General features: G+C 40.2%; 4 long non-coding RNA genes across 6 annotated transcripts in view; 1 reads left to right on the plus strand and 3 right to left on the minus strand.

Annotated features, from left to right (window-relative positions):
• Positions 1–2752, minus strand: part of LOC129643152 (uncharacterized) — a 36378-nt gene extending 33626 nt beyond the window's left edge. Inside the window, exon 1 of the long non-coding RNA XR_008710119.1 lies at positions 2622–2752. This is a non-coding gene — a long non-coding RNA (uncharacterized LOC129643152). The remainder of the gene's footprint in view (positions 1–2621) is intronic.
• LOC129643151 (uncharacterized) overlaps positions 1–22595 on the plus strand; it is a 129939-nt gene that overhangs the window by 43854 nt on the left and 63490 nt on the right. For both annotated transcript variants that reach the window (XR_008710117.1, XR_008710118.1), the window contains exons 3-4: positions 12695–12838; positions 22214–22447. This is a non-coding gene — a long non-coding RNA (uncharacterized LOC129643151). The remainder of the gene's footprint in view (positions 1–12694; positions 12839–22213; positions 22448–22595) is intronic.
• On the minus strand, positions 3135–19292 carry LOC129643154 (uncharacterized). Its single transcript, XR_008710121.1, has 3 exons — positions 19200–19292; positions 17371–17521; positions 3135–3301 (listed from the first exon to the last, which is right to left on the minus strand). It is a non-coding gene; the product is annotated as an uncharacterized LOC129643154 (long non-coding RNA).
• LOC129643149 (uncharacterized) overlaps positions 20495–22595 on the minus strand; it is a 132224-nt gene continuing 130123 nt past the window's right edge. The window contains exon 4 of one of the 2 annotated variants that reach the window (XR_008710112.1): positions 20495–20615. This is a non-coding gene — a long non-coding RNA (uncharacterized LOC129643149). Of the gene's footprint in view, positions 20616–22372; positions 22508–22595 lie in introns of those variants that run through there. The other variant, XR_008710111.1, reaches the window with a different exon arrangement.

Raw genomic sequence — 22595 nt, forward strand, 5'->3', positions numbered from 1 at the left:
TGATCACTGCCTCCTGTACAGTGTCACAAACCTCCGTCCATAGTTCATTAGGCACTTTATCAGATCTAATCCCTTGAATCTTCCACAGTTGAATTTGTCACTTCCACTGTATAATTATAAGGGATTTGATATAGGTCATACCTGAATGGTCTAGTAATTTTCCCTACTGTCTTCAGTTTAAGTCTGAATTTTGCAATAAGGAGGTCATGATTTGAGCCAGGGTCATCTCCCAGTCTTGTTTTTGCTGACTGTGTAGAGCTTCTGCATCTTTGGCTGCAAAGAAAATAATCAATCTGATTTTGGTGTTGACCATCTGGTGATGTCCATGTGTAGAGTCTTTTCTTGTGTTGTTGGAAGAGGGTGTTTCCTATGACTGGTGTGTTCTCTTTGCAAAACTCTTTTAGCCTTTGCCCTGCTTCATTCTGCACTCCAAGGCCAAAGTTGCCTGTTACTCCAGGTATCTCTTGACTTCCTAGTTTTGCATTCCAGTCCCCTATGATGAAAAGGACATCTTTTTTGTTGTTGTTTTTTTTGTGTGTGTGTGTTCATTCATCAGTGTATATCTCTCAGTCACCCACTGATGAACTGTGCTCCCCACTCTATTCCGAAACTAGTGGGTGAAGAAACCATATTTGTTATACTCATTCTTAAATTCCCCATGTCTAGCAGAGTTCTTGCCACATAGTAGGCATTCCATAAAAATGGATTAACTGAAATAATTAAGGGACTGAGTGTAGAAATGAATGGATGGTAAAATTTCCACAGATTGTAGGACAGCAACATCAATCCTAAAGGAAATCAACCCTGATATTCATTGGAAGGACTGATACTGAAGCTGAAGCTCCAATGCTTTGGCTACCTGATGCAAAGAGCCTACTCACTGGAAGAGACCCCGATGCTGGGAAAGACTGAGGGCAGGAGGAGAAGAGGGTGACAGACAATACGATGGCTGGATGGCATCACCAACTCCATGGACGTGAATCTGAGCAAAATCCAGGGGATAGCAAAGGACGGGGATTTCTGACATGGCGCAGTCACAAAGAGCTGGACACAACCTAGTAACTGAACAACAGCAGCCAGTGTTTTCTCTATTTCTCTGATTATAAAAACAATGCTGCTGCTGCTGCTGCTAAATCACTTCAGTCGTGTCCGACTCTGTGCGACCCCATAGACGGCAGCCCATCAGGCTCCCCCGTCCCTGGGATTCTCCAGGCGAGAACACTGGAGTGGGTTGCCATTTCCTTCTCCAATGCATGAAAGCGAAAAGTGAAAGTGAAGTCTTTCAGTCATGTCCGACTCTTAGAGACCCCATGGACTGCAGCCTACCAGGCTCCTCCATCCATGGGATTTTCCAGGCAAGAGTACTGGAGTGGGGTGCCATAATCCCTCAACTTATTCAGGTCTCTATATATTACCTTTGGAGAAGGTCTTCATTGACTGCCTATGCTAAAATGTAGCCTTTCCCATTATCTGCTCTCCCCTTTGGCCCTGCTTTATTTTTTGTAAAACTTACCTCTATCTGACTTAATTGTGTGTAACTTAATTGTGTGTTTATTTCTTTCTCCCCAGACTAATAAAATGGGTAAGAGGGAAGTGGTGGTGGCAGCAGTATGCTCCAGGAAGAAAGAGTCACTGAAATTGTTCAGAATTGAGTGATATTAAAAATGATTGACTTTCGGTGGTTTGTTTGTTTGTTTTTTAATTCTCTACAGACAGTGCACCCTTTATTACCTGCATTCAGGATGAACGATCCCTCTGCTTCACCCTTAGTGCATCAATGCAAACCCCACTAGAACAGAGATAGCTTTTGGTTTTTTTCATGGCTTTCCCCTACATTGGGTAAATTTAAGGGCAGTATAAGCATTGGAAAATAAATATTGACATTTAAAAATAGCCATTCATAATCCCTTCACCCAAAAGTTAAATGGTTTTTTAAAAACATTTTAACATGTTTTCTTCCACCCTTTTCTGTGTATTTTTTTTAACACAAATAAGAGCATGAAATGTAACTCCTATGCCTGCAGTTTGTTTTTCCTTAATAGTTTCTAAGTAGTTAAATGAATACAATCTGAAAGCAGACAGCCACAGTTCCAATCCCTGATCTGCCACTTACTGAAATGTGAGCTCTTAAGTCACATACTTAACATCTTTGAGCCTCAGCTTCCTGATTTTAAAAATAGGCTAATCACATAACTGCCTCGTTGGGCTGTTAAAAAGATTAAGCGAGATAATCTATGTGCTTGGCTGATGGTATGTGAATGTTAGTTTGGGGCGTGGACAGCCTCTAAAATGGTCTGCAGTGATCCTAGCCTCTGGGTATTTGCATCCTGTGTAATCTCCTACCTTTGAGTGTGGACCATGACTCACTGCCAGAGAAAAGAATATAGCAAAAAGTAATCGGGATGCTACTTCCGAGAACTGGTTACAAAGAGACTGTGGCTTCTGTGTGGGGCCACTCTCTTGCTCTCTCCTTAAACTTTGAGCCAAGCCAGCTGCCTGCCACATGTGAGCTGTTAGGTGAGGTTCCTTGTGGCAAGGAGCTGAGGGAGACCTCTTGCCAACAGCCAACAAGATACTGAATTCTGATGACAACATGAATGAGCTTGAAAATGAATTCTCACCTGTTGAACCATCACATAAGACCACAGATGCAGTTCAAATGGATTGCAACCTTTTGAGAGACTTTGTCGCATTGGCATTCAGATTAACTGTGCCTGGATTCCTCATCCACAGGGATTCTCTGGTAGCTCAGACGGTAGTTTGCCTGCAATGCAGGAGATCTGGGTTCAATCCCTGGGTTGGGAAGATCCCCTGGAGAAGGAAATGGCAACCCACTCCAGTATTCTTGCCTGGAAAATCCCATGGCCAGCGGAACCTGCTGGGCTACAGTCACGAAGAGTTGGACATGACTGAGCTACTTCACTTTCACTTTAAATTTCCTCATCCACAGAAACCATGACATTAAAAAGTGTTTGTGATTTAAAATAATTTCTACATTTTGATGGAAGTCGTTATGAAATTTCAATATAGGAGAGTGTAGAGAGTCCCCTGGAAGGTAACATTTTTCTTCCCCACAAAGTTTTTGAAAAAGATAGGAAACAGGACTGGGAGATAGGAAATCAACGTATCTTTTTATTAATAAAAGCTGAGCTTTGGTATGTGGCTTGGTATGATAGCCGCATAATCTTTCGACTGAGTCACAGAGGTAGGCAGACTGAGAATCCTGTCTTGGACAGTACTGGATAAAACAGGCTTTTTCATGTGGCTGGAAAGAACAGGACTCTGGAGAAAGATTCTGTTACTGGGAAGAAACAAGAAAACAGAAGTCTTCCAGCAGCCAGATACCCGAAGGGAAAAAGGATTGAGTAGATCATGCTCAATTTTATGACTCAAAGTTACTAGTTAACTAGGAGCAGCATGGATAATGAACAGGGCAAGTAAACCCAGGAGCCAACAACCATGGAGTCCCCTGCACCTAGAGGGAACTTAATCAGTATTGATTACGTAGCACTCCTGGTCTAATTCCAGCCTTTACAAACTACTTATGAAAATCATCACAATCACTGTACCATATCCATCATGTGGTTGTACTCCAACTTATTAAACTAATCACATCTTGTTAGAAATTTAGATTATTTCAAGTTTTTAGTGTTGTAAGTATTGCTGGTGTGAATATCTTTCTTATTTCCTTAGCATAAGTCCCCAAAAAGAGCACTGTTAATTCACAGGTTAAAGTGAAGTTGATCAGTCGTGTCTGACTCTTTGCGACCCCGTAGACTGTAGCCTACCAGGCTTCTCTGTCCATGGAATTTTTCAGGCAAGAGTGCTGGAGTGGGTTGCCATTTCCTTCTCCAGGGGATCTTCCCGACCCAGGGATTGAACCCAGGTCTCCCACATTGCAAGCAGACACTTTACCCTCTAAGCCACCAGGGAAGTCATTCACAAGTTATGAGCATTTAAATGTTTCCTCTATTCCTAGGGTTAGTTGCTCAGTCCTGTCCAACTCCATGCAACCCCATGGGCTGTAGCCAGCCAGGCTCCTCTGTCCCTGGAATCAGGCAAGAATACTGGAGTGGGTAATCATTCCTTTCTCCAGGGAATCTTCCCAACACAGGGATCGAACCCAGGTCTCCTTCATTGCAGGTGGATTCTTTACCATATGAGCCACCAGGGAAGCCTATTTAGCAGTATATTGCTAAATAGGTCTCAAAGGGCTGATTAACTTTTTCTCTCATCAATGGAGTATAAAAATATGCTTCTGACCCTTGAAACCTTGGATTTTAGATGTTATTTGATAATCTTTGCTAATTTGATAAGTGAATCATATCTTGTCCTTATTTTAATTTGCAGTTCCTTGGTTATTGTTAAGGTTGAAGACTTTTCATTGTTAATTGGCCATTTGTATTTCCTTTCCCCTAAGTTATCTGCACGTTTCTGGTGTTCATGGATCCATTGGCATTATCCATCCTCATCCTTAGGGCAAACACTCAATTGCCCTCTCTTCTGGAGCTGTGTGATCCCACAGAGAAGAGGGACTGAGAAAATGCCACAGAATGTTTTCAATTATTCATAATATTTCTGGAATAACCTTTTTTTGGATTTAATTTTTCAAGAGTGTTTCATACTCTATTGTTGTTGTTTAGTCACTAAGTTGTGTCTGACTCTTTTGCAACCCCATGGATTGTAGCCCACCTGGATCCTCTGTCCATGGGATTTCCCAAGCAAGAGTACTAGAATAGGTTGCCATTCTCTTCTCCAGTGGGTCTTCCTGACCAGGAATTGAACTTGTGTTTCTTGCATTGCATTGAAGAAGGAAATGGCAACCCACTCCAGTATTCTTGCCTTGAAAATCCCATGGATGGAAGAGCCTGGTAGCTACAGTCCATGGGATCACAAAGAGTCGGACACGACTGAGCGACTTTCTTTCTTTCTTTCTTTTCTTGAATTGTAGGTGGATTCTTTACCACTGCACCACCAAGAAGCCTCATACTCTATTATGGCTTATCAGTTCAGTTCAGTCGCTTAGTCATGTCCGACTCTTTGCGAACCCATGAACCACAGCACGCCAGGCTTCCCTGTCCATCACCAACTCCCGGAGTTCACCCAAACCCATGTCCATCGAGTCAGTGATGCCATCCAACCATCTCATCCTCTGTCATCCCCTTCTCCTCCTGCCCTCAATCTTTCCCAGCATCAGGGTCTTAATGACATTGAATATAGCATGATACAATGTCAGGTTTTGTTCTATGGGCTTTGCATAGATTAATGCACTGAATCCTCACACCGACTCTACCAAGTAGCTACTATTTTTATAACCATTTACAGAAGAGGAAGCTAAGGAGAAAAAGCACTGAGTATCTGTTTTGCCCCAGGTAAAACAGATAACAGGTGGCAGAGCTTGAGAGTTTCCATGCCAGGGTGTGAGAGTTTATCCACTGATCTACCCAGTACAACACTGTGGTTAACCCTAGAGGATAATGGACTTAATTTTCCCTAACAAGTCATCCTCAATGAATAATGTGTCTCCACATTAAAAGGATAAGTGTTCTACATCACTCTGATAAGTTTTAATAAAATGATTGTTTTCAAAACTGAAGAAGTTTTTTTCTGATTATAAACGATCTGTTTATTTTTATGTTTAAAATGTTCAGAGAGTTCATAAAAAACAAAAAAATGATGCAAGTTCATCCTCCAGAAGTAGAAAAAGAGCAGTATAAAAAAATTCGAGCAATCTGAAATTCTACTTTCATATTATGGCAACAAAATCTGATGGGATGAGGGAGGGGATTAAAAGCATAAATCTTACTTGCTCTAAAAGACTTTCACACCACCCATTGACTCTCTCTCTCTATATATATATAAAACACTAACATTTAGATGTTACTAAAGGAACATACAAACTGGGGGAAACTTAATTATTTAGGTACAAGATTTTTAAATTCAATTATAGAAACGAGATTTCACTTAAACAGAAGAAAAAAAGCATTTAAAAACAGCCCAGATAACCTCGGATATTTGGGTTGCTTCCTCTAATTCTATTTCCCCTTCTACTTAGAACACTAATTTGTTGCCTTTACTTTAACAAAAAAAATGTACCACACACTTAAGTTAATCAAACTTACATAGTAAATCATGGGTGAATACAATTTAGATGTACACTGCAGACCTGGAACCATGCTACTGAAAACTGATGACTTCCATTTTATGAAGTCATGAAATGACTGGCTGCTCTAAAAACTATGCCAAATATTTAAAATCAACTGAGATTGATTTTTGGTTATTGGGGCTATTCAAAAATCATATAATCCTAAAACTACAAGCATACACACACTGTTCACATTTAATTTTAAAAATTTAAACAATAATTTTTAAAGCCTAAAATAGTCTTTACTCGAAAATCCTTTAAAACTAAACATTGATTATTCTTCTAAAATCATTAATTATCTCATGCCTTAATTGTCAGTGTTACCAAGTGAGAATTGATCCCAAATATATATTTTCTGGTGTTAATACCTATTTCACCTGTTTCAAAATACTGTGAAAAATTATACTTCACAATGTAGGGACATGATATGCTCAAGTAAAGGCAAGCACCATATGTTCATCCTCTTGTTAACAATATACCTGGTTCATAGTAGACATGAAGCCAATAATTGTTGCCCATATTTTCTATCTAAAGGTAAATATATTAGATCTTGAATGTTTTCTATTTTCATGCCAGTATATCACTAAACTTCTCTTTCACTGGGTGTTTAAAATGCACAGGCTTAAGAAGAATAAAAAAATAGGATCAGTTACTTTGGCAGCAATCCAGTGAATGTCTGTTCTTGACCTCTTTTGAATCTCTTTGATTAAAAATCAAATATTTGATTGGATTTAAACTGTAGGGTTTTTTCCCCCCTTTCTCTGTTTTTACTTTATCTTCCACCCAGTGTGGTAAGTACTGGCCTATACAGAGTTGCACAATACAGAAAAAAGGGCAAAACCAAGGTATATCCTAACTTTACTTCTTACTGATTTGTAACTCTGAGCAAATTTCCCATTTGCAAAATAATAGGATCTAATATTGTTCCCTCCTAACATCACCTAACAAAATCATAATACTACCCATCATCATAATATTTAACAAGTGCCACAATCCTTGCCTATTCTTAGGTACACTGTAATTTCTTTTCAATGTTATTTTTATTTCTAATTATCCAAGGTAATCAAAGATGTGCTTTTTTCAAAAATAGACATCCACCAAAAAATATAAAAATTCTAAAAATGTGGATGGGAAAAACCCAAAAAAGATAAACATTTGGAAAATCTGACAAAGAGTTGAAATGTTCTAAAATAGATGACACAATGATGACATACTATGTGACAGTGAGTAAGTCCTGTCTTTTCTATTTCTGGTTTTGTTCAGAGCCAGCCAGGGGACAGGAGGGAGTCGACAGCTCACGTGATTATACATTCCCTAGCTCTGTTGCTGGGCCTGAAGGTGCTTGGTGTGTCTCTCATTTCTAAGAGAAATGAGATGCGCCTTAGTCAGTGTGAGGCTAGCCTGTAAGATGGTATGGGCTCATCCTGGCACTGGGGTGCTCTGGATTGTCCCATCAGTCCAGCAGCCATGAGGACTTGTCTGTCACTAGATGGGGGAGCAACCCTAAGTACCGTACTTCCATGCAATAGTGCACAAAGGTACCCAGCAGGTGACACCATAGAAGAGTCTCCTCGCCCCCTTCTATCTTTGCAGGGAGGCCCTAGAAGTCTTCCTGTTTTATCTCATTGTCCAGTGGAGGTTATGCCTACTTCTTGAACATACCTCTGTGCCCTAAGATCAAAGTAACCTGAACCAAATCAGGGTTCTGGTGGGAAAGAAGGGGGTCAGAGGTAGGATATTTTAGATAGGCAATATAGTGTACCTAATTTAGATGAACATATTTAATACAACAAGGTAGGGGAAGATTTTGATTTTTTTAACGACAGCAACAAAAACCCTGAGGTTCAAATACAATAAGTAACTTGTCATAGACCACAAGACTACATAGGAATGGAGCAGGATTGAAATTCAAGTTTCTCTCGCTAGAAATAGTTTTATTCTTAATATCAAGTTCATGTATTAACTCCCTTTTGACTGTTAAATAATTTAACTGAAATGAGTATGTTTGTTTTAGCTTTGTATGTGTACAAATTTATGGGATAAATAAAAATAATTCCCTCAATTCTATTTGGTAAGATATTAATTTCCATAAAGATATTGAAAGGCTTAAGTAGAATTTACAAAAGAAAGAGGCTAGAACATCAGGAAATAGTAGAGTTGAACACCGAGTAGATAGAGAGCCATGGGGCTTACTTTGTTTTAAAAGACAAAACCAGCTACTAGTTATAAGGCAAGAAAATTATTACCATTAATAATGAATGACAGTAATACACCAGCAGTAACTGAGATTCCTACAGTCTTTTATGTTAGTTTAATGATGTAGGAAACAAGATACTATTTATTCTAGTTTTGCTATTGACTTCTACATTTTACTGGTGATATATTTTAACAGATTTCAGTATCACTTGTGATCATCTAAATGGTGATAAGAGACACCACCATCTACTGGAGACAGTGGGTGACCTACAGACCTTTCACAGTAGAATGTTTTTGAGGCAGACTTGTTTTACTTATGCTAATGTTAAAGCGAGTTTCCTTTTTTAAAGCACATTTCAGCTGGTCTAAATACAGCAGAGTCCCTGAAGGAAGCCATATTTAAATTAACTCTCCTTTGTATGGCTTTAAATTCTCACACTGACTGTTTGATTTTGCAATTTTTCTTACTGCCTGGCAAGGGCAAGTAATTCTGTATGCTAAAATACTATGTTCAAAATTGGCACAGTTATTAGTAACTGCAAGGATTTACCCAACAATTATTTGTGCAATTATTTATATTTCAAAAAATACCTTTCTGTTGAATGAGTACTTACAACATAGATTTCCATCATTAGAATTAATTAGGCATAAAAAATATCAGTGTGCATTCACAAAGATGCAGTGTCGGTTTGCCTTCCATAAAGTCTCATGTTCAAAGCAAGGATTTATGTAGAATTTCATGTAGAAATGTATCTATAATCACTGTGTTTCTACCTTCAAACTGAGCATAAGGCTTAGGGCGGCAATATCTTACACCTACACACTGCAGCTGCGTTAGTTCTCTCATCTTTTTTATTCTCTTCTTACCTTTAATTAAAATGCATTAAAGAAAGAAAAAAGACACAGATGGTTGTAGAAAGCAGCATTTAAATGGAAACGATTGCTCTAAATGCTGCTGTTTAGGAAATATATGGCATGGTGTGCAGCTTTGCAAGGTGTCAACAAGTACACACGAGATAACATTAAGGATTATCGATTATGATGCTGGTTGGAGTAAAAGGACTATTCCTGGGATCTGACTTCCAGATGGAACTTTTCAGTCTATAAGCCAAGGCAACTCCTGAATCTTTCACTTTTTGAAATCATGTGTGTTTTCATAAAATTTACAAATGCATATAGCATTGAGTTACTTTTCCATTGCTGCTATAGAAAGTTACCACAAGCTTGGTGGTTCACAGCATACAACTATTGTATTAAGAGTTCTGGAGGTCAGAAGTCTGAAATGGTTTTTCTGGGCTAGAGACAAAGTGTTGGAAGGATTTCGCTCCTCTCTGGAGGGTCTGGAGGAGAATCCGTCTCCTTGCCTTTTCCAGCTTCTGCAAGCTGTCCTTATGGCTTGGCTCCCTTCCATCTACAAAGCAAGCAATGGCCAGTCCACTCATAATCTATTCCTCTGACACTGACTCTTCTGCCTTCCTCTATATTATGGACCTTGGTGATTACACTGACCCCAAATGGACAATCCAGGATAATCTATCTCAAAACCAGCAGATTAGCAAATATGACTTCATCTGCTACCTTAATTCCCATTTCAGTTCAGTTCAGTCGCTCAGTCATGACTGACTCTTTGCGACCCCATGAACCGCAGCACGCCAGGCCTCCCTGTCCATCACCAACTTGCAGAGTCCACCCAAACCCATGTCCATCAAGTCAGTGATGCCATCTAGCCATCTCATTCTCTGTCGTCCCCTTATCCTCCTGCCCTCAATCTTTCCCAGCATCAGGGTCTTTTCCAATGAGTCAACTCTTTGCATCAGGTGGCTGAAGTATTGGAGTTTCAGCTTCAACATCAGTCCTTCCAATGAACACCCAGGACTGATCTCCTTTAGGATGGACTGGTTGGATCTCCTTGCAGTCCAAGGGACTCTCAAGAGTCTTCTCCAACACCACAGTTCAAAACCATCAATTCTTCGGCACTCAGCTTTCTTTACAGTCCAACTCTCACATCCGTACATGACCACTGGAAAAACCACAGCCTTGACTAGATGGACCTTTGATGACAAAGTAATGTGTCTGCTTTTTAATATGCTGTCTAGGTTGGTCATAACTTTCCTTAAGGAGTAAGATGCTTAAGGAGTAAGCATCTTCTAATTTCATGGCTGCAATCACCATCTGCAGTGATTCTGGAGCCCCAAAAAATAAAGTCAGCCACTGTTTCCCCACCTATTTGCCATGGAGTGATGAGACCAGATGCCATGATCCTAGTTTTCTGAATGTTGAGCTTTAAGCCAACTTTTTCACTCTCCTCTTTCACCAAGTAATTTAACATATACAAAGGTTGCAAGTATTAAGTCAGGGCATTTTTCTAAGAGGCCATTGTTCTGCCAACCACAGACAGACACAGATATACCCCACTCTAATACAATTAGAAGTATAAATATTTAGTAGTCCAGTATTTTCACTCAAAGATTTGACATATTTAAATATGTATAAACCACACATATTTGAGCACTATATAACCTATGTATGCAAGTAATTACCACTTTGTATAATAAATGTACAGGCAAATTCATAAATACTCCTAAACAAAACAAGTCATGTGTTAAATGCACAAAATTAAGTCTAAGCTCTTCTGCTTCACTTCCCTGGTTTTTACCTTGGCTGCTGTGTCATACTTTATCCACCTACTTGTTCTAATAAGGTGTTCACCACACACCTCTGTTTCAAAAAACAAAGGCATATAATCACATATGTACACATACAAACCCACTTATGAGCACACATCCATACACCTAATCAGGTTTTTGAATCAGTCTCTCTAAGGGAAGGAAAGCTTTTTCATCCTGATTTCCAAGGATTCACCTTGCAGTTGCTGTTGCAAAATCCACTCCCATGATGTTTCCAGGACTGAAGCCACTCTAATCCCACGATGCCTAATTCTAAGAAGGCTCTGGTTACACCTGCATTCAAAGTCTGAGTCCCCCATCTCCTTGCAATGTAGGCATACACCATACATCCTGGTTTACCTCTAAGTGTAGACTCACATTCTGAGGAATTGTATTTTGATTTCTAGGAGGATCCTAGAATCCTGACTGCATGTTGACGGCATTAGGTTTAGATTGTAAGATCTTGCACACTCAAATTAATTTCTGGCATGGCTACCAGGAGGAAAATCATATTTATTACACAATGAGTTTTGTTCTATTGAAAATGGAAGAGGAGTTACACTGGCAGAATTCACTCTGTCTTAAGTAACATGCTCAACCTAAAACAGCTTATTAGGCAACTAAATTCCCCCCAAAATTTTATTCTTCTAAGACATTAAATCATTGCAATAAATATTTACTAAACACCTATTAAGAGCCAGGCTCAGCTCTAGGTACATGGGATACACGAGGATACAAAAGAGAAAAATGACCCACATCTAACATGTGTCATGTCACAGAGCAGAGCAGTACACTCAGGCCACCTCAGATAAGGGGCTTCCCTGGTGGCTCAGACAGTAAAGAATCCACCTGCAATGTGGGAGACCTGGGTTCGATCCCTGGGTTGGGAAATACAGGACTTTGTCATAAGAAGCCACAACTCAGGAAGGAAACAATGGCAGACTGCCTTTCTCATGGTCTTGTTCCTCCCTAGACCTGCTTCTCCTTCCATTCCTATTGTACCTCGTAATTTACCTTTTGGTGTATTCTTTTACATACTCACTCATCACTAGAACGTAAGCTTCAAGACAGCAGTCAGGGGATCTCCTTGATGTTGATCATAGCAGAATCTTCATGGCTCAGAACAGTGTCTGGCAGATAGTAGATTCTCAAGAATTTATTTGTTGAATGAATGAATAAATAAATAAGTGAACTTTGCCTCTTAGTCCATTCCTGATTACTCTCTTCCTTGGCTCCCATGTCATATTTTATCCAGTCTATGATCTGTCTTTATTGGCATATACTGAAAAAAGAAAAGTACTAGCATTTTGTAACTGTAGCTCTCATAGTTTTCATTTCTTCATCTGTAAATTGAGAGTAATAAAGGTTTTACTGGCTATCTACTGCTGTATAATAAATGGCCCCCCAATTTAGTGGCATATAACCATAAAAAACAATAAAAGTGTATTATTTCATATAATTTTTAGGTGCCAGGAATCTGGAATTGGCTTCACTGGGTTCGTAGCACCAGGGTCTACTAGCCAAAGGCTCTCATGAGGTTGCACTTAGGAAACTGGCTAGAGCTGCATTCATCGGAGGCTTAACTAGGGCTGAAGCTTTATTTCTGGGCTTATTTCTGCATTGTGGGCAAATAATGCAGGTTGTTGATCGGAAGCCTCAGTTCCTCAGTTTGTGGTCCTTTTCACAGAACTGCCTGGAGTGTCCTAATGACATGGAGCTGGCTTCCTTCAGAGCGACCCAAGAGTGGGCAAGGCAGAAGCCACGTGGTTTGTGTCACCTAGCCTCGAAAGCCACACACCATCCTTTCTGCAGTATCCTACCAGTTACACAGGTCAGCCCTGTTCACTGTAAGACAAGACTGCACAGAGACACCGATACCGGGAGGTGAGGATCACGGGGGAATCATCTTCAAGTCTGGCCACCAGAAGATATTTACCAGGATGGTGGCTGGCGTTTAAATAAATCAGACATGTCAAGTACCTGGCATGGTGCCAAGTACATAGTTATTAGGAAATATCAGCTCTGTTTGGTTGCTCAGGTTTCACTGAGCTTTTTTTTTTTTTTTTAATATGTATTTAGTGATAGAAGATTCTCTCGGTGCTTTCTGTAGACATCTGCCTTTATCTGCGGAATTCACTGTCTTTCTTATCCATTCATTCAACAAGTCTGCCTTCCTCAAATCCTGTAGAATGTGTCAACCTTATGCACCTAAAATAAACATTCTTGACACCAACCACAAGGTGAAGTAATGACCCTCGATGGTATGAGAATGCACTATTTCTTGGCATCTGTGCAATGATATTATCTCCTGGATTTCCAGGGTACACCTGAGGTCTGGTGGCCGTAAGTAAGTTGGCCACCTTCTCTAGCTCACCCTGATCACTTTGACCCTTTCAACATTACGTTCTCTGCTTCCAGCCTCTCTGCACACAGAGAGAAGTCTATCACGGCCTCAGTCTGGATGTCATGAAAGCAGATCTCTGTGGCCTCAGTAATACAGAGCTGTGCAAAAATGAAAGGGATAAGGAAGTGGATGAGTACAAGACTTTGACAGAGGACTGAAGACCAAGCTGGGAGCAGAGGAAAAAAAAAAAAATCCTTCTAAAACAAACTTTTCATCAAATCTGAGATCATAGGAAAAGGACAAATTTTGAAAACCTCATTCTCCTTGATTTTGTTTTGAATGATAAGCTGTTGATGAGTGCTCTCCTATATGCATTATTTTTGCACATTTGAAGAAACTAATCATAAGCCTGCCCTGAAGCTGGCACCTGTTTAATTCTGTACTTCCAGCAAGGGTGCCACAGGAGCAGAGGCCTCACTTCGGGTAGTTAGCCCAAGATTAAACTTCAGCTGGAACACTGGGAGAAGCTGGTATGCTGAGTCAATACCAAGTACCAGGTTTAATTTGTTGTTTTCCATGCACGATCAAAACTGTGGTTTTTTCTAACTGTGGCGCTATTGCCTCCTCTGCTTTCTTTTATGGGTTCCCCGTCGAGTGTGTGTTATGTTCTGATATTTGAAATTGATCGTGCAGGTTCTATTTCAAGGGTGATAATAAACCTGGTACCAAAGCTGCGTTAGTGAAGGTGACTATTAACCTTTCTTCTAATACGGTCAATTGATTTTGCCTTGTGGCACAAACTGATTTCCACTATGATCTGCTGATGACTTCAATTTAAATATCACATACAGATGAAGAATTAGAAATGGAAGAGAAATCCTTGTCTGGATTTTTGCACAGAGCGCTGAAAAGAGTTATCCCTCCTTACATCCAGACTATTATTATAAATGTTGCCATTAAGGAATTCATAGACAAATTAAAACCTTTTATTATCTGCTATGTGGGGATGAACATGTACAGAATATCAGATTTTTCCATTTACTTAGGAAGGTAAAGATCAACATGCCAAAAATCTTGAAGCAATTTTAAGATCAAAATGATCCTTGCCATTGTGTGGTGAAACAAAGTTAAGTTTTAGAATTAGATAAAACAGACTTACTGTCCTCAGTTTCTTTATCTGCCAAGAAAACAAAGAATTCCTGCTCGTTAGTTCTGTGAAGGTTAAATTATTTAACATCTGCAACACCTAGAAGAATACTAGGTGAATGTTGAGTAAAATGTGAGTTCTCTTCTTTCTTGGAATGGTTTTTACAATACATGTACAATTGTTGTTATTGTTTCTTCATTTCTGGGTCTAAAGAATCTCAGGTATTATTCTCATTTGCTACAACAGATTTCCTTCATATCCCATATTGGCTGGGTTACAGATGAGTTACCCAGTGACTGATTGAGAAATAGATCTCTGAACATTTTATTGTCATCTTAAAACGTGAATATAGGTTGGATCAACTGGTTTGGCATTAATCAAAATATATGCAACACTTACAGTTGTTCTTTATATGGCAGTTTTCACTGGTGCCTTGTGACCTGTTCACTATCATGGGTGAAAGTCCAGTAAATTTCATTTTTGTAGTTTAAAAAGCTTTATTTCTAAATGATTAGTTGGCTAGAAAAATGATAAACATCCTAACTCAAGACTTGGGTGAGAAAGAGATCTGATAACTACTTGTAAATTCTCCACTGCAAACAAAATGAGCATTTATATGACGTAAGAAACAGGTCGACCCATTATCAGCCCTTGGCTTCCCTGGTGGCTCAGATGGTAAAGCGTCTGCCTGCAATGCGGAAGACCCGGATTTGATCCCTGGGTCAGGAAGATCCCCTGGAGAAGGAAATAGCAACCCACTCCAGTATTCTTGCCTGAAAAATTCCATGGACTGAGAAGCCTGGTAGGCTACGGTCCATGGGGTTGCAAAGAGTCAGACACGACTGGGAACGTCATTTCACTTCACACGTGATTTTAAGTTTCCAAAACTAGGATTAAAAAGATATCCAACAAGGACCAAATGGGAACATGATACATGTGTGTCTAGAGTTACTTAGAAACTACTTTGTAAAACGAACTTTGATATTCATGGATTGAGAAATAAAGATGCCTCTAGAGAGCTTAAAGCAGCATTATGAAGGTGGACACATGCTATATTAGCATAGCATTTACTCCTGTTCGAGTAGAAGCCAAACTTCTATTTCTTTATATTATGCCTTCTGGAGACCGGGAGGAGAAAACCAATTTACTTAAGAATTAAAACAATAACTTTGAAAACAAAGCCCCAGGAAGCTCAGGACATGGTAATAATTGTACCTCCAGAATGAGGCAGCAAAATCTGTATCTTTTATTGAAAAAGATTGGGGTGGACAACAGCTGTAAAAACAATTTGGAGATTTTAGTGACTTAAAAATGGGAAGACAAATGCTATGAGGTTTTTACTGAAAACCTTGTGCTAAAGAAATTAATACATATCCAAAGCTATGGCATATGCATATTGTGTTTGGAAATATCCTGATGTGTTTAATGCAAATTCTTAAACACATGAGGATAAGTTTGGTCACTAGGTCATGTCCAGCTCTTTTACAACCCCCATGGACTGTAGCCCACCAGGCTCCTCTGTCCATGGGATATCGGAGGCAAGAATAATGGAAGGGGTTGCCATTTCCTTCTCCAAGGAATCTTCCTGATCCAGGGATCAAACCAGGTCTCCTGCTTGGCAGGCAGATTCTTTACCATTCTTTACCACCATATATTACCTCAAGTAATACATTCAAGGCACTGTATGCATCTCATCCATGGTTTAAATTTGGATTAAGGGGCAAAACAGAGTTTGTTTATTATATGAAAGATAATTTAATAATCAGTGAGTTAAAACTGCTAATTGACTCAACTCAATAAAATGTCTTTTTACACTAACTCTCAGTAGTCAGTTTCCCTGAATTTGTTATGCCTGTGAATGTTGGAAAACCATGGCCTTCCTTGGTATGATAGCTGACATGGGTTTGACTTCTCGCTGTATTTGCTTGCTCACTTGATTTGGTAATATTCATTTCTCCTTAGATTTTCTGTATTCCTGTTCTGAAACACTTTTTCTCTCTACATATGGAATTTTATTACCAAAAGGTAAGTGGGCTTCCCTGGTAGCTCAGACAGTAAGGAATCTGCCTGCAATGCAAGAGACCTGGGTTCGATCCCTGGTTTGGGAAGATTCCCTGAGAAGAAAATGGCCAACCACTCCAGTATTCTTGCCTGGAGAATTCCATGGACTAACGAGCCTGGTAGGCTACAGTTCATGGGGTTGCAAAGAGTCTGACACAACTGAGCAACCAACACAAGAACGACGTTAAAGTACAAAGACAGTATGTTTGTTGAAGGAATTATCCGAGGGGCTGCAGATAGCAAAATGCTTGTGTAAACTAAAAAATGCTTTCTTATAAGAAACTCGTTCAGCAACTTAAATCTGTGTGTCTGTAGGCAGATTTTATAAACTCAGGGCTGGGACTACTTGAGAGACCAATTTTGTTGCTTTGGCCTTAGTTCTAGAAAGAATTACTTAGATTTTTTTTTTTTTTAATTGCTTGAAACTTTCACAGTCCTCTAGGAGTTAAGAACATAGGCTCATTGACTTTATATGAGCCACACCTGACTCTCTTGATCTGGCCACATTTTTTATTTTTTAGCCATACCACACAGCATGTGAGATCTTAGATCTCTGACCAGAGATGGAACCCAGGTCTGGGTTCCATCTGCAGTGGAAGTGTGGAGTCTTAACCACTGAACCACCAGGGGAGTCCCTCTGTCACTTCTGGAGTGACCTCTGCCTCCTTCCCTCTTTAAGCCCCAGTTTCCTCATCTGGAGAAATCACGCCTAGTAGTACCTAGTCTTCATGTTGTAAGGATCAGATTGGGTTTCCTTGTAACAGTACAAAGCACAAGTGATTGGTGCATTTAAGTTTGCAAAACTTTTTACCTTTATTCTCTGTAGATGTTGGTTGGATTCATTCTTTCCTGAAGAGTTCTGAGCAGTCTTCTTGCCTTCTCATCAACGTCTTCACTCTGTGGAAACTGCTCTTCCAGGTAAACACAGCAAAGGAGATCTTTGACTCTCCAGAGCTCCTTCTCTAGTGGGGGTAAATATGCACAGAAGCAGCTCAGAACAACAGTGTGGATGATAACTGTTAGAGCAGAAACATAGCGTTGTTAAATTAACTTCAGGAGTTCAGGAAGAAGGCTGGTTGTTTAACTTTCAAGTCCAGAGCAGAATGAGAACGCAGAGGCCCTAGTTCAAATTTCAAGAGCAGAGTATGAAGCTGGCACTGGTCACTTCTGAGCTTGGGGCCATGTGTGACTGTGCGTGTCCCACACCTAAGAGGTGGATCCAGACTGGATGGGCACATTCATTTCAGGCAAGAAAATTACAGATCTATTTGTTGAGAGAGCTAGCAGATCAACTAGACCTTGGAGGATGGAAAGAACTTTGAAGAATGGATAGAACGGTCTGGACAAAAGAAAAAAATTGTGTTGCACCTCCCCTGCCCCACTCCATGGAATTAAAAATAGGTTTTTTTTTTTTAATGAGACTTACTAGGGAAAAGACATTTTGACAATAGAAAGGGAAGGGAGATGAGATAACAGAACTAAATTTGAATTTTCTAATAAGAAAAAAGCAACCCAAAGGATTTTGAGAATTGATGCAGGATCAGATCAATTTAGGAAGATGTCTCTGGTGGCAGCAAAACAGAACTGACTTGATGAAGGAGGCACAGGCAGCCGGAACTCTGCAGGTGCGAGTGACGTGTTCCTTAACTGGGGAGTGGCAAAGTTCTCCGTTTCTATTCTCCGCAATGTGATGTGTGCTTTTTCCTTCCCCCACACAAAGCAACGATCTGTTTCTGTTCTGAAGACATCTCCAATTATAGAGTGCCGGCCAGAGAAAAACATAATGGAATTTTAACCAGATTTCTTTATCTCTGTAGACAGCTTTTCAGGAACATCTCCATTTGGGTTATAGAAGGAGAGCCTGAGAACACCCAAATGTGCCTTGAAAACCTATCATCTTTTCTTGGCCTTTCAGATAGAATTGCATTCCAGAAACACCAGGTCACTCTGTATTCCAGGTCATGCCTTGAAGACAGCACGGGTAAGCCCTCACCCTCTCCGTCGTCAAAGAGAAGAGCAAGTCGCTACATGTTGCTGTGTCTGCCTCTCATCCTGACAAACTGTCTTTCTTCAACACTGGGAAATGCAAACCTTCTTCTTTCCTTTTCTGTTTTTCTTATAATAACTCAGCTTTGAGTCAGAGGTACAGGTTCAGCCTCCCCCAAGTGCTGCTGTCAAATAGAAGGAGTTCCTTTTGTCCCCTAATTTACCATGTCTTGCTGCTGCTAAGTCGTTTAGCCGTGTCCAGCTCTGTGTGACCCCATAGACGGCAGCCCACCAGGCTCCACCATCCCTGGGATTCTCCAGGCAAGAACACTGGAGTGGTAAGGAAAGCTAAAAAGCTCAGGACTACAAGGATAGGATCAGCTATCCCTGAGAACGGAGAATGCACACAGGGAGCTGTATTTCAGCACCTAGGAGATACAGGGAATGGAATCTTCTCCTGTGTCACATATCAAAGAACCGGAAGAAAAAGACAAATATAAGTTAATGTCAATGGAGTATTAAAACTAATAAATGATGTTAAGGAAGAACTCTCCTTAAGGTAATTTCAGAGCTTTTTTTCTTTTCTTTTGCTCCTCCATTAAACTTTTACTATTGCTGTTAAACTTAAGTCTTTTCAAGCCTCAGATTCCTTACCTGGGAAAGGAACAGATACTTGCTAAGATCCCTTCAGCATAAGAACATGGCCTTGACATTCTCTGGCTTGATGAATCTCTGTCTCGGGTGCCTGTGTAGGGGGTGAGAGAAAAGGGTTCACATTCCTGCCTAAATACTTGCCTGCAAAACGCCCATTCCCTTGACTGCAGCACTCACCTCCATAAATGTATTTCTTAAACACAGGTAGTTACCTTGTTATTTTCTCCAGGATAATGTGTAGATTACAGGCAATAATTAACATTCCTCCCACCACGTGCAGCCAGTTGAGGACTGAGTCAGCAGCTGCCTGTCCAGCTCAGAGTGTGGGGTGCAGGTAGGGGGCAGAGCAGATGTATTCAGAGGAATCAGAAAACACGTGCATTTCCAGGGCTCTAAGAATCGAGGCTCAGCAGCCCCTTGAAATAGAATTTCCTCTGCAGGTCTCTTTCATAATTCCAACCAGACTTTAATAACTTGTTTTCATTTTAGTTGCTCTTTTAAAAACTCTGACCATTCACTTTTTGCATTTCTAAGATGCTATACACACATAGAAAGATGTCTGATATTTGCACAGAGATAATTTTGCTATTTGGAATATGCACAGCAATAAGAGCTAAGAGAAATGGCCCTTGGGAAATCTCTATTTTCTGGAATCTGGATTGTAGAAAAAAGCTACATCAGAATGCCATAGTATGCCAAAGAGTGAAGTGAATAATGGGGCAGGGATCTACCATGGTCCAGGAAGCAAAGTCTTCCCAAGGGACCACAAAGGTAGTAAGTGTGGTTGGGAGATTGTGAGTATGAGAAAGCTGTAGGCATTTACTGCTCCCCTAGAAAAGGCTTATGGGGTGAGGATGGGCAGTTTCTTAGAGCATTTTTCACTCACTGGCTCAGTTGTGTCTGACTCTTTGTGATCCCATGGACTACAGCACACCAAGCTTCCCTATCCTTCACTATCTCTTGAAGTTTGCTCAAACTCATGTCCATTGAATCAGTGATGCCATCCAACCATCTCATCATCTGTCATCCCCTTCTCCTCCCGCTTTCAATCTTTCCCAGCATCAGGGTCTTTTCAAACGAGTAAGCTCTTCACATCAGGTGGCCAAAGTATTGGAGTTTCAGCTTCAACATCACTCCCTCCAATGAACACCCAGGACTGATCTTTAGGATGGACTGGTTGGATCTCCTTGCAGTCCAAGGGACTCTCAAGAGTCTTCTCCAAAACCACAGTTCAAAAGCATCAATTCTTCAGTGCTGAGCCTTTATGGTCCAGCTCTCATATCTGTACATAACTCCTGGAAAAACCATAGCTTTGACTAGATGGACCTTTGTCAGCAATGTGATATCTCTGCTTTTTAATACTCAGAAATACTTCCAAGAAGGTGCCAGGAATAATTCTGAACTTCTGTCATTGAGCTGCAGAAATAGAGCAAGAAATTGCGATGTTAGGGGGCAAGAATACTATAGCTAGTTGTCTAAAAATACTAACAACCATGATGCCAGTGCTTCAATGTCTTTAGATTTTTTAGTCACTGGGATATGGAGTGCAGATATCTATTGATGGACAATAATATTAGAACCACACACCAGTAACCTGCCTCCCAGTCTGTGTACTCGCACGTGTAATATTTCCCGCCTTTTTAATTTATATTGAAAACAAGGTTCAAAGAAGTTTATTTGTATACATAGAGCTGATTCACTTTGCCAGGCAGTTGAAACTAACACAACATTGTAAGACAACTATACTGCAGTAAAAACTAATTTTAAAAAGATTTTAGTGACTTTGCCCCCACGTCACTTGGAAAAGGGCAGAGTTTATAGATCCCAAGGTATAGACAGTTTTTTATTTTTATAACTGGAAATGCAAATCAAACCTACAATGAGGTATTATGTCACACTGGTCAGAATGGTTATCGTCAAAAAACCTACAGACAATAAATGCTGGAGAGGGTGTGGAGAAAACACCACCCTCCTACCCTGTTGGTGGGAATGTAAGTTGGTGTAGCGGCCATATACTGAGTGAAAACTATAATTCAAAAACACACTGCACCCAAATATTCACTGCAGCAGTATTTACAATGCATGGGAAATCTTGTTGATTGCCTGCATTATAACAGCTTTACTTCTCAAGTGAGGATGGTTTTACTTGAGCACAAGTCTTTTCATTTTCTTTAAACCACTCACCACGTTGTTTCCGTCTCATTCTTCTTTAAAATAGTTTGTCAGTTTTAATTTGTTTCAATTAGAATATTATGCACAGATATGACGAAGAAGGCAATGGCACCCCACTCCAGCACTCTTGCCTGGAAAATCCCATGGACGGAGGAGTCTGGTAGGCTGCAGTCCATGAGGTCGCTAAGAGTCAGACACGACTGAGCGACTTCACTTTGACTTTTCACTTTCATGCATTGGAGGAGAAAATGGCAACCCACTCCAGTGTTCTTGCCTGGAGAATCCCAGGGACGGGGGAGCCTGGTGGGCTGCCGTCTATGGGGTCGCACAGAGTCGGACACGACTGAAGCGACTTAGCAGCAGCAGCAGCACAGATATGAACACAATGAGGAGGAATTTCTCTTTTGCTTCTACGTTTTGAAATTCCGTTTGATGACGATATTAGTACCTTTGAATTTGTGATTATTTTTGTTTTCTTTCATTTTTGCCTCTATTTCTGGTATGCCTACATAGAATCAAAATGCAAGAATTTGCAGCAGAAGGGACAGAATGGTTCAATCCAAACAGTCACTGATATTTGGTGAACTTGGCAAAATGCACAAAACATAAGTCATGAGTTTTAATTTCTGCTCCATTACCAATTCAGTTATATTTTTTTTTACTAGAGTCAGTGGGTGAATTTGAATTAAATACCAAAGTTTACGTTGGATTTGAAAGAAAGTTTGCATTCCTTTGAAAGCCATGAGCTGCCTAGAGTACTTCTCTCCTTTTACCTTTACCATCTTGCTGTAGAAGGTCATGCATCTCACAGTATGTATCTCTCTGTTACAATTTGCTTCCAGCTGAGCAGAAAGGCTGAACCAAGTTCAATGTGTCTAACACACCTCTCATGGGCACAGGAGGCTGCAGATGCTGGCAGAGTCAGAGAAGCACTGGATCCCTCTTTATTGGCATGTTGCAGCCAATTGATGCTCCGTGGATTCCTTGCTCCATGTCCGATACAGCCCTTTATAATCCTTCCAATTTCGTTGAGCTGCTGAAGCTCACTGTCTCTGCTGGACCTCAGAGACACACAGGTCAGTGGTCAAGGAGAAAGTCTTAAAGAGCTCTGAGTCAATTTGCTTCTTTCCTGGTCACTGTGGCAATGTTACAATGAAAAGAAAGAAAGGACAGTTGTATTCATCAACAAATTCTAAACATGGACTAAGTAAAATATGTCAAAGC

Source organism: Bubalus kerabau, chromosome 2 (assembly GCF_029407905.1).
Source record: "Bubalus kerabau isolate K-KA32 ecotype Philippines breed swamp buffalo chromosome 2, PCC_UOA_SB_1v2, whole genome shotgun sequence".
Classification (NCBI taxonomy): Eukaryota; Metazoa; Chordata; class Mammalia; order Artiodactyla; family Bovidae; genus Bubalus; species Bubalus kerabau.